The following is a 17,807-nucleotide window of genomic DNA, read 5'->3' as shown; positions in this document are numbered from 1 at the left end:
AAAGGCATCCGCTGCATAAAACATATGCTGGATAAGTTGGCGGTTGATTTCGCTGTGGTTACCCCTGATTAATAAAGGGACTAAGCCGAAAAGACAATGAATGAATGAATAATTCAAATCAATAACCATGGCTCCTGGCGACTCTGATGTCTTATTAAGTGAAATGCTCAGCCTGTGTAGGATGTGTTAGCTTGTTTTATACATGTTAAAAAGCTTTTCTTTTCAAGCAAAACACAAAAAACAATTAAAAGTTGCTATTAATATATCAGATGAACACAAGCAGTATAAATAACATGAGCAAAATAAATAACCTCACAATGTTTCTCCTCACTTTAACACTCCACCAGGAGTGTATCGAAACTGTTTTAATTGCTCAGATAATTAGGATGCTTCTGTTGCTAGTTTCATAGAATTCACAACAGAGGATTTTCTGCAGGTTGCATCTGTAGTGAGTTTTTTTTTCCTCATTGGTTTGTACAGTCTCCGCGTGTGTTTGTGTAACTGATTTTAAGTCTAATATCAAAGTTAATGGCATGACCAGCTCAGCAGATTTGCAGATGGAGCAGGTCCAGGGTTCTAATGGGGAATAAATCACTTGGCTGATTAAAAGTGAGCTGAATCAACTAATAATATAATGATAGTTAACTCAAAAGAATTACAGTGTGTACACTTCTATCGATATTAAACTCGCGGAGGCTTAATGAAGCAGAAAATGAAGGTGGCTAATGTTTTTAGCTCTAGGCTGGGGGTGGATCTGAATGAGAAAAACAAGACAACCTTTAAAACAAGGATAAATCACACTAAAATATTGCTTTTGCATGATAGCATAAAGGTACAAGTGTATAATATTATTATAATATTTGTCTGTTATTTGTTCTTGCATTCAAGTTGTATTTTTTTGTCATTGTGTCTATATTTTGTCTGTCTATGTGTCAGTCTGTCTATATATGTGTCTTGTCTATATATGTGTCTATCTATGTGTCTATCTATGTGTTTATTTAGGTGTCTATCTATGTGTCTATCTATCTATCTATCTATCTATCTATCTATCTATCTATCTATCTATCTATCTATCTATCTATCTATCTATCTATCTATCTATCTATCTATCTATCTATCTATCTATCTATCTATCTATCTATCTATCTATCTATCTATCTATCTATTTATCTGTCTGTCTGTCTGTCTGTCTGTCTGTCTTTCTGTCTGTCCATATATATGGATATCTATTGGTTTGTTCCGCCACTTTATTTTACTTCCTCTTTGTCAGTATCTTGTTTTTTTTCTGTGTTCATGGTGTACATTATAGACATGCTAGTGAGCGAGTGTTTACAAGGACGCCCTTTGGTTTCTCTTCCAGGACTGTGCTACAGTTAAATCCTTTTTTGTTGGTTTTTTGTTATCCGTTAAGCTGTTCTTAAAAAAGCATGGTTAGATATGGTATCACAGTGTGGTTTGGCAACCTATCTGTACATTGTAAATCTTGTTGATGCATTTCTTAAAGACAGGATGGAAAATTGTCGGGCATGATGGATATTTTAATTCTCAAGTTTTATATTAGAATTGTTTTCTCAATCAGGTGGAAAGGATTCTGAATGGTCCAACTCAAATTTGTTTCCACATTATGAATTGGTTCCTTCTAAGAGGAGATAGAGAGTCCCTAAGTGTAGGTTGAACCAATTTAACCGAAGTTTCAGTGTTTATTAATTAGCATTATAATTATTGTAACTACTGTATTTGATATTGTTTTTATTGTTTGTTTTTATGGGATGTCTGCAGCAATATGATGATGCTCAAAACAATTCTACCAGAAAGACTTTAGGAGGCAGATAAACGTTTGAACATTTATTATGAATTGTTTGCATAAATGCGAGTTTGTTGCGGTCCTTTCATAAAGTCATTTGGCGTAAGCCCCGTCTATAGTGCAGAACTCAGGATAAATTGGCAGATCCTGCCTGGAGATGAAGGCAGGGCGAAGCCAACCCCCTGAGTGGAGACAAGGCCGACTTGGTGGTGGTGGTGATGGGGAGGATGGAGAGAAACTTCCGCAACGTCACCTGAGTACAGCGAAACAGATTGTTTAGATGAGCTTATATATTTATGGCTTGCTTGTTTGTTATAGGCTGACGAGATAATTATTATGAATGACGTGACATCTCAGTCTTCCTGGTAGAACTATAGCTAAAGCTTTCATATCTATCTATCTATCTATCTCTCTATCTATCTAATTGTGATCATCTTAAAGAACAGTATGTCACACAACAGGACTGCCACCACCGATTGACACGTCATGTCAACTACCTAATAACAGAGCGCTCTGAAAGCTAATGCCAATATTTCTCAGGGAATAGAGATTTTTTTGTCATTTCCCAGTGCAAATAAGCTGGAGAAGTGACATATTTGTTCTATAATCTGGTGTGATGGGAAAATGAAGGTGGGCTGAACAGCTCCGTTTGTCTGAAGACATATGAGCATGTGTGGTTCGCCTGTCGCACTAATGGTTTACACTGGAAGCCATGACTGGTACATTACAATCTTTCGCAGAAGTGAAAGCTTCGCCCATTATTTCATGTCATTGAGAAAATTAGAGGCCACAGTTTCACACATTTATTAGCTGCTGACAGTTATGGTCACAGCCTCTCTGCTCTGTGGATATTACTGGTGTGTGTCTCTCAATTTGTAGCCCAACTCACAAGAGGCACAAGAAGCGTGTGTGTGTGTGTGTGTGTGTGTGATTGTGAAGCACATTCCCATTAGAGCACAATATGCTTCGTCTGTTGTGAGATCTTGGGAATGATCTCTATCAATTATGCCAATCACTGAGAGGAGTGGTGACGGCCATAAAACATTATCAGATGCCTCAACCCCTGTAGGAAGTGCAGACTTGCATTATCTCTGTTTGGTGATAACAGGCATTTAGGCACAAGGTCAGGCAATGTCAATGTTAGCAGAGGGTCGTCTGCTACTGAATGAGCTCTACTGGAGAGCACTTAAACTCACAATCAGGTCAAAGTATATTGAATGTGGACTGGTGCAAAAAAGGCCACAGTCAGACTGCTGATGATAATTTAGTAGAATCGCTTTAAAGGATAGCATGAGTTATACTGAAATTAAATTAAAAACCACATGCCTTAAATTAGTGGCTGTTATTTATCGATTTATTTGTTTGTTTCTTTATTTTTTTTGTCCACATTTAATAATCAATTCATAATCATACATTTTGAGACACTTGTTTTAATGTACATTTTCATTTATTTATTTTCTGTTAATGACATGGTTTTGCTAAAAAAGTTTATATCTGGAAAAACAACATCAATAAAAATAAATGTTGTGAAAGGATTTCCAAATGTATTATTTAGGACTTAAATTGTTATTTAATTAAAAAATATTTAGTTTTATTTAAAAATGTTTTATTTCATGCATTTATTTTAAATTTAACTATATACATATTCATTTAAATTGTATTATTATATATTTATATTATATTATATACACACCGGCCACTTTATTAGGTACACTTGTCCAGCTGCTCGTTAGCTTCAGGCTACAGTTCACCCAAGCTTAACAAAATTGGACAATAGAAGATTGGAAAAACTTTGCCTGGTCTGATGAGTCTTGACTTCTGCTGCATTGGGATGGTAGGGTTAGGATTTGGCATCAACAACATGAAAGCTTGGATCCTGCCTTGTTTCAACGGCTCTGGCTGATAGTGATGGTCTACTTGTGGGGGAGATATTTTTTTTAGCACACTTTCTGCCCCTTAGTACAAATTGAGCATTGTGTCAATGCCAAAGGCTACCTGATAAGGGTGGGTGGATCGATCCTAATATCGATAGTATGGATAACAACGTTGATATATGATCGCTAGAAGCCTTCAGAGATCGATACTTTTATTTAAATTTCATCTAATTTACGCTAAAGTACATTGCTCCTGTTTCATAAAAGAGCGGGCATGTCTCTAAATACCTTGCTCTTTTTATATCTCGCATACACCGTTGCTCCTTCTTGCTCTGCTGTTATTAGTTGTCCTTTCATCGCGTGCAAATTAAATGTTAATCAAAGGCGGCAACAACAAGGCTCCAAAAATACAAATTTATTCAATTAGGGGCGACGCAGTGGCGCTGTAGGTAGTGCTGTCGCCTCACAGCAAGAAGGTCGCTGGTTCGATCCTCGGCTTAGTTGGCGTTTCTGTGTGGAGTTTGCATGTTCTCCCTGCATTTGCATGAGTTTCCTCCGGGTGCTTCGGTTTCCCCCACAAGTCAAAGACATGCGGTACAGGTGAATTGGGTAGGCTAAATTGTCCGTAGTGTATGAGTGTGTGTGTGTGAATGTGTGTGTGGAGGTTTCCCAAGGATGGGTTGCAGCTGGAATGGCATCCGCTGCGTAAAAATGTGCTGGATAAGTTGGCGGTTCATTCCGCTGTGGCGACCCCGGATAAATAAAGGGACTGAGGCGACAAGAAAATGAATGAATAAAAAGGCTGACACAAAGCATGTAACGTTTCGAGCCACATGGCTCTTCATCATCCTTTCATCGCGTGACTCAGCAGCACCAAAGCACCCGCACTTTTCTGAGATGACGGAAAATAGAGGAGCGCTGTTTGGAGTTTTTTTTTATTTGGCTTAAAAGAGTTAAAAATTTGTCTTGTATTTTAACAAATGCATTTAATTATAGCTCATATATATATATATATATATATATATATATATATATATATATATATGTGTGTGTGTGTGTGTGTGTGTGTGTGTGTGTGTGTGTGTGTGTATATATATATATATATATATATATATATATATATATATATATATATATATATATCAGCGATACGGAGATACAGATCAATACCAAATTTTGCAGTATCGCCCACCTGAGTATTGTTGATGAACAAGTCCATCCCTTAATGATCACAGTGTACCCATCTTCTGATAGCTATTTCCAGCAGGATAACGCACCGTGTCATACAGCCGAATCATCTCATACTGGTTTCTTGAACATAACAGATAAATTTACACAATCAATTTGAGAGAATTAGAAGCATTTCACAATTGCTATATTCTTTCATTCTCCACTAAATGTTTTCTCCAGAAGATTCTGAGCTTGTACTTTATATCTTGTCTATATCTGACTCCTGAAATGGAAACAGTTTGCTCATTTGACATTTCCAGCGCACTACAGGAACTTGCATAGATAACAATAGGATGGATCACATTCATGCGATGACACCAATATCCCTGCTTGTAGCCTTTTCTCCCCAGACCCTAAATCAGCCTCGCTCCTCCTGCCCGGGATGCGGATTTAGAGCTTTGCCTACCTGACACAGGTTGTAAATCAGAGTCTGAAGTGAACGTGAGGACAATGCTGAGGGGAAAAGGAGACTGTATTGTATGTAGACGGCTAAAAATATCGCACATCTTCTCTGAGGAGGTCTTTAGACACATGGACAGGGGTCAGCATGACATTAGGATGAAGAATGATGACGAAGCATATGCTTATCTGCTTATTCCTTTAAAAAAAGTCTATAGTGGAGTCTATTTTTGGAGGATGATATTGAGCTAAATGCTTTTCTCATTAACTGAATGGAGAAAAAACTGCACCACTCAGGGATTTATCTTTCTTCCATGTTTTAGAGACATAATATTGAAAATTTGGATATATTATTCTCAGTGGGTAGAAGCTCTGTTGCAAATCCTAATAAGGTGTCATACTGGCTCGTGCACTATAGGCAGTTGCCTTCTTAAGACACCATTATAATCATCATTGAACTGAGTTTGAAACCCCTTTATTGACTGAAGTCAAATATTAGACACACAATTTATAATATTAAAGTTTGGGTTAAAGCTGCAGTTTTGGTTAACTTTGTAGGTTAAAATTATCTAAAATTATTTTTGAGTACATAACCAGCCAGTAACTAAAACTGTTTTGTTTGTGTATGTGTGTCTTTATTTCAGCCTGATTTACAATAAACTTGTGGTAATAGTTTATAATTTACTGCTACCCACTAAAATTGCTGAGCTAATTATTCAGAGGTAATTACCGTTGGCCACTATTGGCACTTAGCATATTTTTCGTAAGTACCTCATTTCCCAAACATACACAGCAAAACCGGAGCCAATGTACAACCCACGTAAAGAAAATACTTCTGCAAATAACTACAATTGCAGCCTTCAAATGCAGATGACGACAAAGAGGCAAATGTACAGTTTGCTGCTTTATTTGCCCCAAATTTTTCTTATGAAGGGCCAAAAACCAAGCTTGATTGAGGATGGTGGACCAAAGGAAAATACCAAACTGTATAACATTAAAGTTGTCCTGGTAATTTCTTATTTTTGTTCATTTAAAAAAAAAAAAAAAAAAAAAAAAAAAAAAATATATATATATATATATATATATATATATATATATATATATATATATATATATATATATATATATATATATATATATATATATATATATATGTATATATATATATATATATGTATATATGTATATATATGTATGTATATATATATATATGATAATCGTATTAATAACAACATTTTTGTACATTTTATAAAGCAATTGTTACATTAAAAACATAAAAAGTCCTCACTCTTTATAACACAATGGAGTTCAATGTCCATTACACTAGTCAAGCTGGATCTGCCCTTTCCCTTGATTTGCTCGCAGATTTTCTCTATCCATCGTGTGACATTTGTAAAAAAAAATATCTGATTCATTCGCAGCAGTAAATTTAAACATTTAATTTCAGTTTGCTTTTTGGATGCTCAATTAAACAAAATGTTATGATAAATTAGAAATGACGATCTCTAATAAAGAAAGGCATTTAACCAACCTTCCTCATCATTCTCTACATTTTCTCAGATGGCATGTGGGGCCTAATCAAAGGTTGCCATCCGCCAACTTTGGCCCGCAAGCTCTAGTTTCTCTAAACTAAATAATACATTGCATGCACAAATACTTTTAAAATAATAGATTTTTAAGGTGGTTCATTTCAATTTGGGACTAAGCTGAAGGAAAGTGAGAGAGTGAGATTTTTAAATTGCAATTTTTTTTTATAGTTATCAGTATACAATTGAGTGTACATTGGTATACATTAAATTGAACAAAAGAGCACAGTGTTTCAGTGGTTAGCACTGTGGCTTCACAGAAGGTCACTGGTTTGAGTTCCAGCTAGTCCAGGAGGCATTTCTGTGTAGTTTACATGTTCTTCGCCTCTGGTGTTCTGGTTTCCCCCACAGTCCAAAGAAATGCAGTACAAGTGAATTAGATACACTAAAATTGGCCGTAGTGAATGAGTGTGTGTGTGTGTGTGTGTGTAAATGTGAGTGTTTATGGGTGTTTCCCAGTTCTGGGTTGATCCTGGAAGGGCATCCACTGCATAAAACATGTGCCAGTTATTAATGGTTCATTCCGCTGTTGTGTCCCCTAATAAATCGGAGACTGAGCCAAAGTATAATGAGTGAGTGAGTCACTGAATAAATAATTTATTAGTAAAATCAACAGCAACAAGTAAATTGATTTGATTTCTAAATTTATATGTGACACTGATGATATTGAACCATGTGACAAATGATGTTGAAATTTCAGGGATAGGGACAGGGATATATTACTTTTTAAAACAAATTAAAATAGTAAAGAAGTTGTAAAATTGTTATAAAACATCAAAATATTGATGTTTTAAAAAATATTTGGTCAAATAAATTTAGCTTTAAAGGTGACACGGTGGCTCAGTGGTTAGCACTGTTGCACTGTTGCTGGTTCGAGTCCCCGCTGGGTCAGTTGGCACTTTTGTGTGGAGTTTTTATGTTCTCCCGGTGTTTGCATGGGTTTCCTCTGGGTGCTGTTTCCCCACAGTCTAAAGACATGCGCTATGGGTGAGTTGAATGAAACTAAGTTGCCTGTTTTATTTATGGTTAATTTATGATCACCATTATCCCCAGCTTATTGCAATGTATTTGAAATTAATTTATATTTTCACTTTTGTATCCACTCACTAGTTTTGATATGGGCTTATATGTATCCACTGTAATTTGACCTCACTAAGCTTATAAAAAAGACTTCTGTAAAAGTAAGTGTCCAGGAATTACTTGAAAAAAGTGCTGAAAATAGTCTAATGTAACAGTCTGATGAGTCCGATGTATTGTGAATGAATGCTCTGCTGGTTTGTATTGCAGTGACTTTTCTATCTCTTATCTCTCTCTGATTACACACACACACACACACACACACACACACACACACACACACACACACACACACACACGTTTACCTATATTCACAGCAGGCTGATAGTGATGCCCAGTCCCTCTTGGGAGGCAGAATGTCAGTGCTGTATGTTGGGTCAACAGAACAGGAGAAATTCAATACTTCCTCTGTCACATCCAATAATTAAGAACGCTTACTTTAAGCATAGCTGTATTGATCTCTTTACATTTGAATATATTGCCCAATGAACAGAACCGTAGGCACATTTCCATTATCCTGCAAATTGTGCAAACTGAAATTGCAAATTGATAATGTTCTTAATGAAAATGCATCCGTTTTGCAAAAATGCCCGGATATTTCAAAATGTTTTTATAAGGTGTAACAAACATTAAGACATATTAGGACATTACAACATTAGGACATAACCCAGCAGGCACAGGACATCAACATGACGTTAGATTGACGTTATACCCTAACGATGTTAGAGGCTTGAGTTTTGTTTGGAAATGAATATTGTGTTGATGTCAGTGTCAGGGTTCTGCGACTCTGGTCTTGTAAATTCTTGTTTTCGTGGCTGAGTCCACACACTAGCTCTGTCTTGTCCTGTTTCTGTCATTTGTGTGTGTCTCCTTTAGTTTTTTTGATTCACATGTTTACCACCTGTTTGTTCACCTGTGGGTTATTTTATTTGTGCTTATAATCTCCTCATGTCTGTTGTCCTGTACCAGTTCGTCATCATATGTTGCGTTGTCCTGTTCCAGTCCTGTGTGTTCCCTTCTGGATCCCTGCCAACCTGCCCAGTCTTGTTTGTTTGTTTATTTCAGTAATGTTTTTCCCCGTCGTGGTAATTTATTTTGCTGTTTATTTTATTTTTACTATTATTAAATACTCATTTACTTTGCATTTGATTCCTCGCTTCTTTTTCCCCAACCCCAGTCGTGACAGTCAGAACACAGCGTCAGGCCGAAGTCAATGTCCACTGTCCAACCTCTAATCAACTTGAAAATCTATGTCTAATGTTACTGCTTGACGTTGTGTGAATTTTACCGCTATGTCATCTATTAGAGGTTGTATTTTGGTTGCCATATCTGACTCTCAGTATTTAACGTCATTATGACGTTGGTTTAAGATTTTGGCTTGACAATGGATTTTGGTCACTTTCCAACACAACCTTAAATCAACCAAATATCAATGTCATTTGACGTTGTTATTGGATGTCAAAGTAATGTTGTTCTTCAACGCTAAACAATGTCCTAATCGATGTGATTTCACAGGTCAGAGTTCACCAAGCTTGAACTTTGGAATGCAGCGATATGCTAAAGTTGTCTCACTATATGGTCACATGTTCTGGCCACAGGAAGTCTATGGGGCAAAAAGTGTAGTGTGACCATGGCTTAACCCTAATTATATACACTTGATCAAACTAATCCTTCAGGGTTGTTTTAAAATACAGGCAAGTGTTTTAAGGCAGAGTTGGAACTAAACTTTGCAGTCCTGTGGTCCTCCAGGAATTGAGTTTGACACCCCTGCTCTACACTGTGCTGTCAATAAAACATGAAAAACACAATTATAAAAAAAAAAGGAAATGGTTTGTAAATTGCTATAAAATAAGCCTATCTATACCTGTTGATATGATTTTCGGAATGACTTAGAATAGAATTGCAACAATACACATTTTATCCTCAATAGTTTTTAATCAACATTTAGAAAATATTGCAAACGTTTTGTGCAATTTTGTAATGGATTTGCACCTGATGTGGCATGAAGTTCCAGTTGTAACTAGCTCACAACAAAGAAAATCTTTTGCATTTTAAAACATGATCATATGTTGCAGGGGGAATCAACATTGATTTATTTAAACAGAGGGCGCTTCTGCTTTGTGTGGCAGAGATTTTTCAGGCTGCCTTGTGGGTGGCCAGTCACAATAGTCCCCTCTCTCTCACTCTGTTCGGAAAACCAAATGCAAACAGGTGTCCAAACACAGAGTTACTCTCCAGAGACCCTCTTCAGGGGCCCACCGTGGCTGGAGTGCAGCTACTTTTACCAGCATGAGTAGAGAAGTGAGCTCTGGTATTGTTCTCCAGTCAATGGTCCTCTATAAACCTCAGGCCATCTCTTACGGGGAGAGTCTGAGCACATATATCCATTATAGGAACTTGATCAGAGCTGGGGGTACAAGAGTTTCTGTTGCGCTTATGCAAAAAAAGCATTCTTCTCATGCCTGAGGACAGGCACGGATTCACCTTGACCAGACAATCAAAGGCTTTCTGCTTTCTGGATAATTGGATGTGATTGAGAGCTGGTTGAGAGCTAGCTGGTGTTTTGTGCTGGAAAAAGAAAGGTTTGTTTTGTTGTTTTAATTATTATTAATATTATTATTATTTTGGTGCTCAGTTGGATATGGAATGTTCACTTTACATTATTGGAGACTTAAATTTTTTAACAAACTAAATTTTAAATATCCTATAGTTATATTCTGTTGAGTATAAGTAGCTACATGTCAACTAGCAGTCATTAGTAGTATTATTAGTAGACTGTTTGCTTAATATTTGGTAGCACTTCATTCATTCATGTATTTTCCTTCTGCTTAGTCTCTTTTTCAAAGGCGCCACAGTGGAATTAACATCCAACTATTGCAGCATATGCTTTACACAGCGGATGCACGTCCAGCCGCAACCCAGTATTGGGAAATACCTATACACTCTCACGATCACAAACATACACTGCGCACAATTTAGCTTACCCAATTCACCTATACCATATGTCTATGCACTGTGGGGGAAACCGGAACACCCGAAGGAAACCCACGCCAACACAGGGAGAACATGCAAACTCCATACAGAAACTCCAACTGGCCCTGCTTGAACCAGCAAACTTTTTAATGTGAGGCGACATTGCTAACCACTGAGCCACCATGCCACCCTTGTTTATACCCTATAAATTATACGATTGTGACTTTTGAAAATTAGTAAGACATAATTGTGAGATATATACTCATAAGTGGTCAAAAATGTGAACAATGAACACTCATTTGTAAGTTATAATGTCCAATTCTGAAGAAAAAAGACAATTGTGAGTCCATATCTAATTCTGACTTTATAACTTGTGTTTATATCTTGAATGAGAATCTTAAAAAAAAGAAAAAGACAGAATAGCAAGTTTTGTCATGAAATTACCTTATTTATTTATTTTGACTATGGAAGCTTCATTCATCCATTCATTTTATTTTTGGCTTAGTCTCCTTATTAATCTAGGGTCGCCAAGTTATCCAGCATATGTTTTATGCAGAGGATGCCCTTCCAGCTGCAACCCATCACTGGGAAACGCCTAAACACTCTCACACAGATACACTGCGGACACTGCTTACCCAATTCACCTGTACCACATGTCTTTGCAATGTGGGGGAAACTGGATCACCCGGAGGAAACCCACGCGAACACGGGACGATACATGACAAAACAAGTATTACATGCAATGTTATTAAAGTTATTACATTTGCACTCTAAGGCATAAACTGCATAAAAACATTTCTCATGTAAAAAATGACATGTGCTGTAAATGTTCTCTTATAGTAAGCAAAATTTCCTTCGACTGAGTCCTTTTATTCATTAGCGGTCACCACAGCAAAATGAACTGCCAACTTATTCAACATATGTTTTACACAGTGGATGCTCTTCTTTGGACTCTAGGGGAAACCAGAGCAAACCCAGACGAACATGGGGAGAACATGCAAACTCCACACAGAAATGCCAACTGGTCCAGCTGAGACTTGAACCAGCGACTTTTTTTCTCGCTGTGAGTCAACAGTGCTAACCACTGAGCCATCGTGTCGCCCAGTAAAGCTAACTGTTTAAAATAAGTTTTACCCAAATACATTTTTATTTTCTTTCTTCAAACAATCTTTTGGGCGTTTTCTTATAATTTCAATGATATTAAGTTGACCTGCTGTTAAAAACAGAAAATATCATCAGTACTAAAATAGAAAGCTTTTGTAGCTTTAAAACAAATTCTGTCATTTACTGATCCACACCTGCACAACTTTTTCATCTGAAAAAAAGATGAAACTAAAGCTTTATAAAAGCTTCAAAAAGCAGCATAAAAGCATCAGGAAGTAGTCATTATGACTTCTATATGAATAATATCTAAAGACATAGCTTGGATGGCCACACCAAATGTACAATGTCTGGTGAACCATACCTTTAAGCCATTATTCACTAAATGTTTATTTTTAATTTATATTGAAATAAGTAAAGAACAACAGCCTTTTAAAATGTGCCATTCTGCACATTTTAATAGTCCAATAGTAATATGTGCAGGGCTCTTTATAGTCTCAAAGGTGGCCCAGTCCTTCATATAGAGGCACATTACTTTGTGCCTCAGCCAGACAAAGGTCAAGGGTGTGATAAAAGCCAGTTCAGGCAAGACAGCAGCTGCATAAACTCAGCTCTCACTGCTTGGTCAACCCTGAGCTTGGACCTGACCTCTGACCCTTCACTATGGGCTGTCTGTGTAGTGTCCTGAAGCAGGAGGTCAGGTTTGTCAGGTATTCCAGAGGGACGCTAGAGCTACAAAATTAGAGCAATTACACCCTCATGCTGTGTGACATAGTGCTGATGTATCGCCTATAGGCATGTCATCTGGTCTCCCTTTAAAAGACCCTAAATCTTCATGTAAAAATAATCACAGTTTACTTCCAAAATATGCCTAAGAAAACAGCTGATCAATTAAAATACTTGCAAAATATATTTTATTTGAGTCAGAACCCAATTTTAAAACCCACATTGGTGTCATCTACCAAAACAAGACGTGTAATCATTCAAAGCAGAGACCTGAAATGGAGCAGAATGTCATCCCGGCTGCAGCTGTATCTAATACAATACATATTTATGAAGCCTTTATGAAGCCTTTATGGCGGTGCTTCATCAATGAGGTATGTGTTAGAAGTTGACGGGATCTCCCCTGGGATTCCATCTTTCAACCACTGCTTTCTAGCTGGTAGAATCTGCACAAATCCACCTTCTGCAAGTTTATATTTTCTATTTCACTCTCATGCCATATACTGCCATTTATTTTATTGATTTGTTTGCTTGGAATAGAATAAATTCTTTTTTATGGTCACAACGGCATGCAGGCACAATAATCAATATCCATCCATATGGATGGATACAATGTTCATGTAAAGAGATCATGTCTCTTCTAAAAACATAAGTTAAATGGTTTCATTTATTTAGCTTAATGAATGCTTTTCATCAGAGTTTCGAGTTATGTTCAGTACAGAGACAGAAATCTCTCAAATTTTATAAAAAAAGTCCTCATTTGTGTTTTCAAGATGAACAATAGTTATATGCATTTGAACTGAGAGTGAGTGAATGATGACTGATTTTAAATTTTTTCATGAACCAACTCTTTAAGGTCCTTTTTTGATGCATACTGTATACTTGGTTTTATACTGTAAGTGGGCACGTTTCTTATTGTTCTTATTTTCCTCTTTCACTCATGGAATCCAATGGAATTTCTTTCATTGATGAATTAAACTAGGGCAGGGTCACCCAAAAATTTAAATTATTTTATTTATTTCTCACCCTCATGTCATTCTAATCCCCTGAGACCTTTGTTCATCTTCAGAACACAAATTGAGATATTTTAGATGCAAGAGTTCTCTAATCCTCCATATACAGCAATGGTCCAGACATGTTCAAAGTCCAAAGTAGAAACCAAAACCTTAGGAACCTCAAAATATTGACTTCAACAGTTCAGCTATAATCATATGCTTCAAGGAATTACAAAAATACATTCAGTCATTCATTTTCTTTTCGGCTTAGTCCCTTTATTAATCTTGGGTTGCCACAGCGGAATGAACCGCCAACTTATACAGCATATGTTTTATGCAGCGTATACCCTTCCAGCTGCAATCACTGGGAAGCATCCATACACTCCCGTTCACACACATACACTATGGACAATTTAGCTTACCCAATTCACCTGTACCACATGTTTTTGGAATTGTGGGGGAAAACGGAGCATCCAGAGAAAACCCATGCAGGCACGAGGAGAACATGTAAACTCCACACAGAAATGCCAGCTGACCCAGTCAGGGCTCGAACCAGTGACTTTTTTGCTGTGAGGTAATTGTGCTACCCACTGTGCCACCGCGCTGCCCTACAAAAGTACATTAAGCCTATTTTGTTATCTATCGGAACTTGGGGGGTGTTGAAACTGAGCAGAGGATTTTACCATCATTGTCATCATCAAAGCACACCTCCCTTGTTCATTCTGAATGTGACTCAAAACTATTGTTTCCAAGGTCATAAAACAATTAAGTTGTCGTAATGAAATCTCAAAAACTGTGTGGTTTCAGCTCATTTGAAATAAGTAGTTTGTACAAATGAAAAAAAAAAGAGTAAAAAATGACAAAATCAACGATAGCAGTAAACACAAGTATAGTAACAAAAGTCATAAAAATAAAATAAAATAAAAATAAATCAACAATTTGATAACTGATTACATCTTATTTGTGCGTTGGACACTGCAATCCTGAAGTTTAAAGGTGAATTGTATTTGCCCTATTAAATACACTGGGGCACTAGTGACATGATGCACTTACAAATTGAGAAAACAGTCATTAATTAATAGAAATATGAAGACTGTTATTGATTAACTTTAATAAATGAACAAGGGGAGTTAAATCAATGACATCCCTGAACTCTTTAAATAAAGATATGCATTTAAAGAGACAGTTCATCCAAAATGTCAATATACAGTTAAAGACAGAATTATTAGCCCCCCTTTGATTTATTTATTTATTTTTTCTATTTTAAATATTTCCCAGTTGATGTTTAGCAGAGCATGGCAATTTTCACAGTATGTCTGATAATATTTTTCTTCTGGAGAAAGTCTTATTTGTTTTATTTATACAGTATACAGTAACTTGCCTAATTACCCTAACCTGCCTAGTTAACCTAGTTAAGCCTTTAAATGTCACTTTAAGCTGTATAAAGTGTCTTGAAAAATATCTAGTCAAATATTATTTACTGTCATCCTGGCAAAGATAAAATAAATCAGTTATTTGAAATTAATTATTAAACCTATTATGTATAGAAATGTGTTGAAAAAAATCTTCTCTCTGTTAAACAGAAAGTTGGGGAAAAAAATAAACAAAGGGCCAAAAATTCTGAGGGGCTAATAATTCTGGCTTTATCTTCATTTGTGTTCAACAGAAGAAAGAGTCTTAAAGGTTTGAATATACTTGGTGATTAAATAGTGAGTAAAATTACATTTTTGGGCGAACTATCCAGGGTTAAAAAGGGTTAAAAAACAAAAACACGCTTGTTAATCGGCTTGTGATGGAGCAGCATCAGAGATGAAGCTGAACACTTCTCACCTCACTTCATACACAATCATGAAACTCAACACTTGACACGTTTGCACACTCTGAATGGCATTAACCACATTAAATAAGAGATTCATACAAATATTAGCAAGCAATGTAGTGTGAATGTACTCCATTTTGAATGTAGGACTTCTAGTTTGCCCATTCAATGCATGACATCCTCTGAATTGTTGTTTAGTCTCGTCTTTTTAACAAGAGTATGGCATTGGAAATGAGTTTGTTCGGATGACTGCAGCTAGTTTTACCAACACTGGATTTTGCCTGAATTTCTCGTACGGGATACTGTGATGCATGTTCCTGCCGATGATTTGTGACCAACGTTATTAAATATGTGCGTGAAATTCATGCTTTACCCCTCTCCTCACCTGCAGAAGTGAATGTGTAGCTATCAATCGAGCTGACAAGTGCCGTAAAGCATGTGGATTTAACAGGCCAGCTACATCTCAATGAGAAGCAGTCTCAATGTTCCAGCAGAGTGCCTGCATATAGGCTCTCTCCTCTACCATCTTCACCTCGCTTTTTACATTTACATAAAACAATAGCTATAGGCAGGGCATCTGAAGGTGCCTTCACTTCCAGAAGGACAAGATGTATCATCTTCAATGTAAATGAACAAATAAACTTATCATATTATGACAATGATAAATTAGATATTTAGAGAAAAGATGGTAATTTAATAAAAGATACACTCCTCTTTAATTCTTTCCTTTTTCTTTTTTTGTAGAATTTATACTGTTTTTAAAGTCAAGAATGCATTACTGATCAAAAATGACTATGTTGCAGAATATTTCTGTCTTTCCAAAAAAAAAAAAAAAGATCAGATAATTCAGAAAATTGTATCATAATCATATAATAAAAAGAAATGTTTCTTGAGCACTATAGATTTCTTTCAGAATTCAGATCATGTGACATTTGCAACCCAGGCTCATTCTGTAAACATACCACTATATACATTTCTGGAGAGTGCTAAATGCATCCCAGGAGCTACGTTTTTGCAGCTTTTGTTTTCGCGAATCCACCAGAGGCCTCTGTGTAGGCTTTTTGAGATCTCAAATTACTCTCGCGAGTGTCATTTACTCCAGCTTTTCTCATGTAAATCCACCAGAGGTTGCTGTCGACTGACTGATCGATCGACTGGCCCACCCTCCTCCTTCCCTAAACCCAACTAATAGTGTTGTCAAAATCACAGATTGACCCTACCACCCACTTCTCTAAAACCAACCGTCGGTTTTAAAAAGCAATCCAGAAAAAGAAAAGCCCTCGCTTGATTTTTTTTCCTCATATTTTACCACATTCTCAACCTGTTATTTACTGTTTTATTTTTGGCTTTTGTTTTTGTCTTACCTGCTTTCTGAAACTGTTCTTCACCAGTCTCGAATCTCATCATCGTGGTCAACTTCTCTCTGCGTCTCAAGTCCACTGATGTACATGGCAAGATAACTGGACAAACTGCTAACAGCGGCACAGCCGTCCACACGGAGGTAAGTGGTCATCTGGTAAGCGCGAAAAGGAACGCCATCATACTGCCCCATATCGTTTACATAATTTGTCATCTCCAGTAATGTATTTCAAGCGTTCACACTTAGCTGATGATTTATTATAAGGCTTGTTTGGCATGCTGTACCTGGAGAGAGCCCTAAGTTCATAAGTTCATCGAGCCCGGGGCTCCCTCCCGTTTGCAAGCCAAGAGGGGAGTTTGAGCTCAATCAGATCTCAGGAATTCCCTTGCTGTGGTAACTAATGAACAGACAGTGATTGCTCTTAAGAGATAACTATTGTCTTGTCTATGGTGCCGATTTGGATTAGTCAATTAACTTAAGTTGCATGTTTTTTGACGGTAGGAGGAAACCGGGGAACCAGGGGGAAACCTACGTGAGCACGGGGAGAACGTGTAAATTCCTCACAGAAATGTCGGCTGGCTTGGTAAGGACTAGAACCAGTGACGTTCTTGCTGTGAGGCAACAGTGCTAATCATAAGCATGTGATGCTCTTGAAATCAGTTTATAAATAAACTTCACTTAGGGTTACGTTTTCAGAATGAGCATATGTTGGACATTAAAGACTGCAGAAATGGTTGCTTAAATTCAGCTTTACCAACACCAAAATAAATTACATTATTTAAATTAACCAATATTCAGAATTGTAAACATTTTACAGTTATATTTTTTGGCTACTGTTGTTTTAAAAACAGTGCCTTTTTAATGCA

At 36.7% G+C, this 17,807-nt stretch overlaps 1 long non-coding RNA gene across 8 annotated transcripts in view; it reads left to right on the top strand.

Annotated features, from left to right (window-relative positions):
- LOC141379295 (uncharacterized) overlaps window positions 1-17,807 on the top strand; it is an 85,134-nt gene that overhangs the window by 31,197 nt on the left and 36,130 nt on the right. For 3 of the 8 annotated variants that reach the window (XR_015518540.1, XR_015518542.1, XR_015518539.1), the window contains 2 exons: window positions 16,973-17,082; window positions 17,443-17,524. The exons of 2 other annotated variants lie outside the window; for them this stretch is intronic. This is a non-coding gene — a long non-coding RNA (uncharacterized LOC141379295). Of the gene's footprint in view, window positions 1-16,972; window positions 17,107-17,442; window positions 17,525-17,807 lie in introns of those variants that run through there. 3 more of the 8 variants (XR_015518541.1, XR_015518543.1, XR_015518536.1) reach the window with 2 other exon arrangements.

This window comes from Danio rerio, chromosome 20 (assembly GCF_052040795.2).
Source record: "Danio rerio strain M-AB ecotype USA chromosome 20, GRCz13ab, whole genome shotgun sequence".
Lineage (NCBI taxonomy): Eukaryota > Metazoa > Chordata > Actinopteri > Cypriniformes > Danionidae > Danio > Danio rerio.
This window is presented reverse-complemented; position numbering and strand designations above follow the sequence as displayed.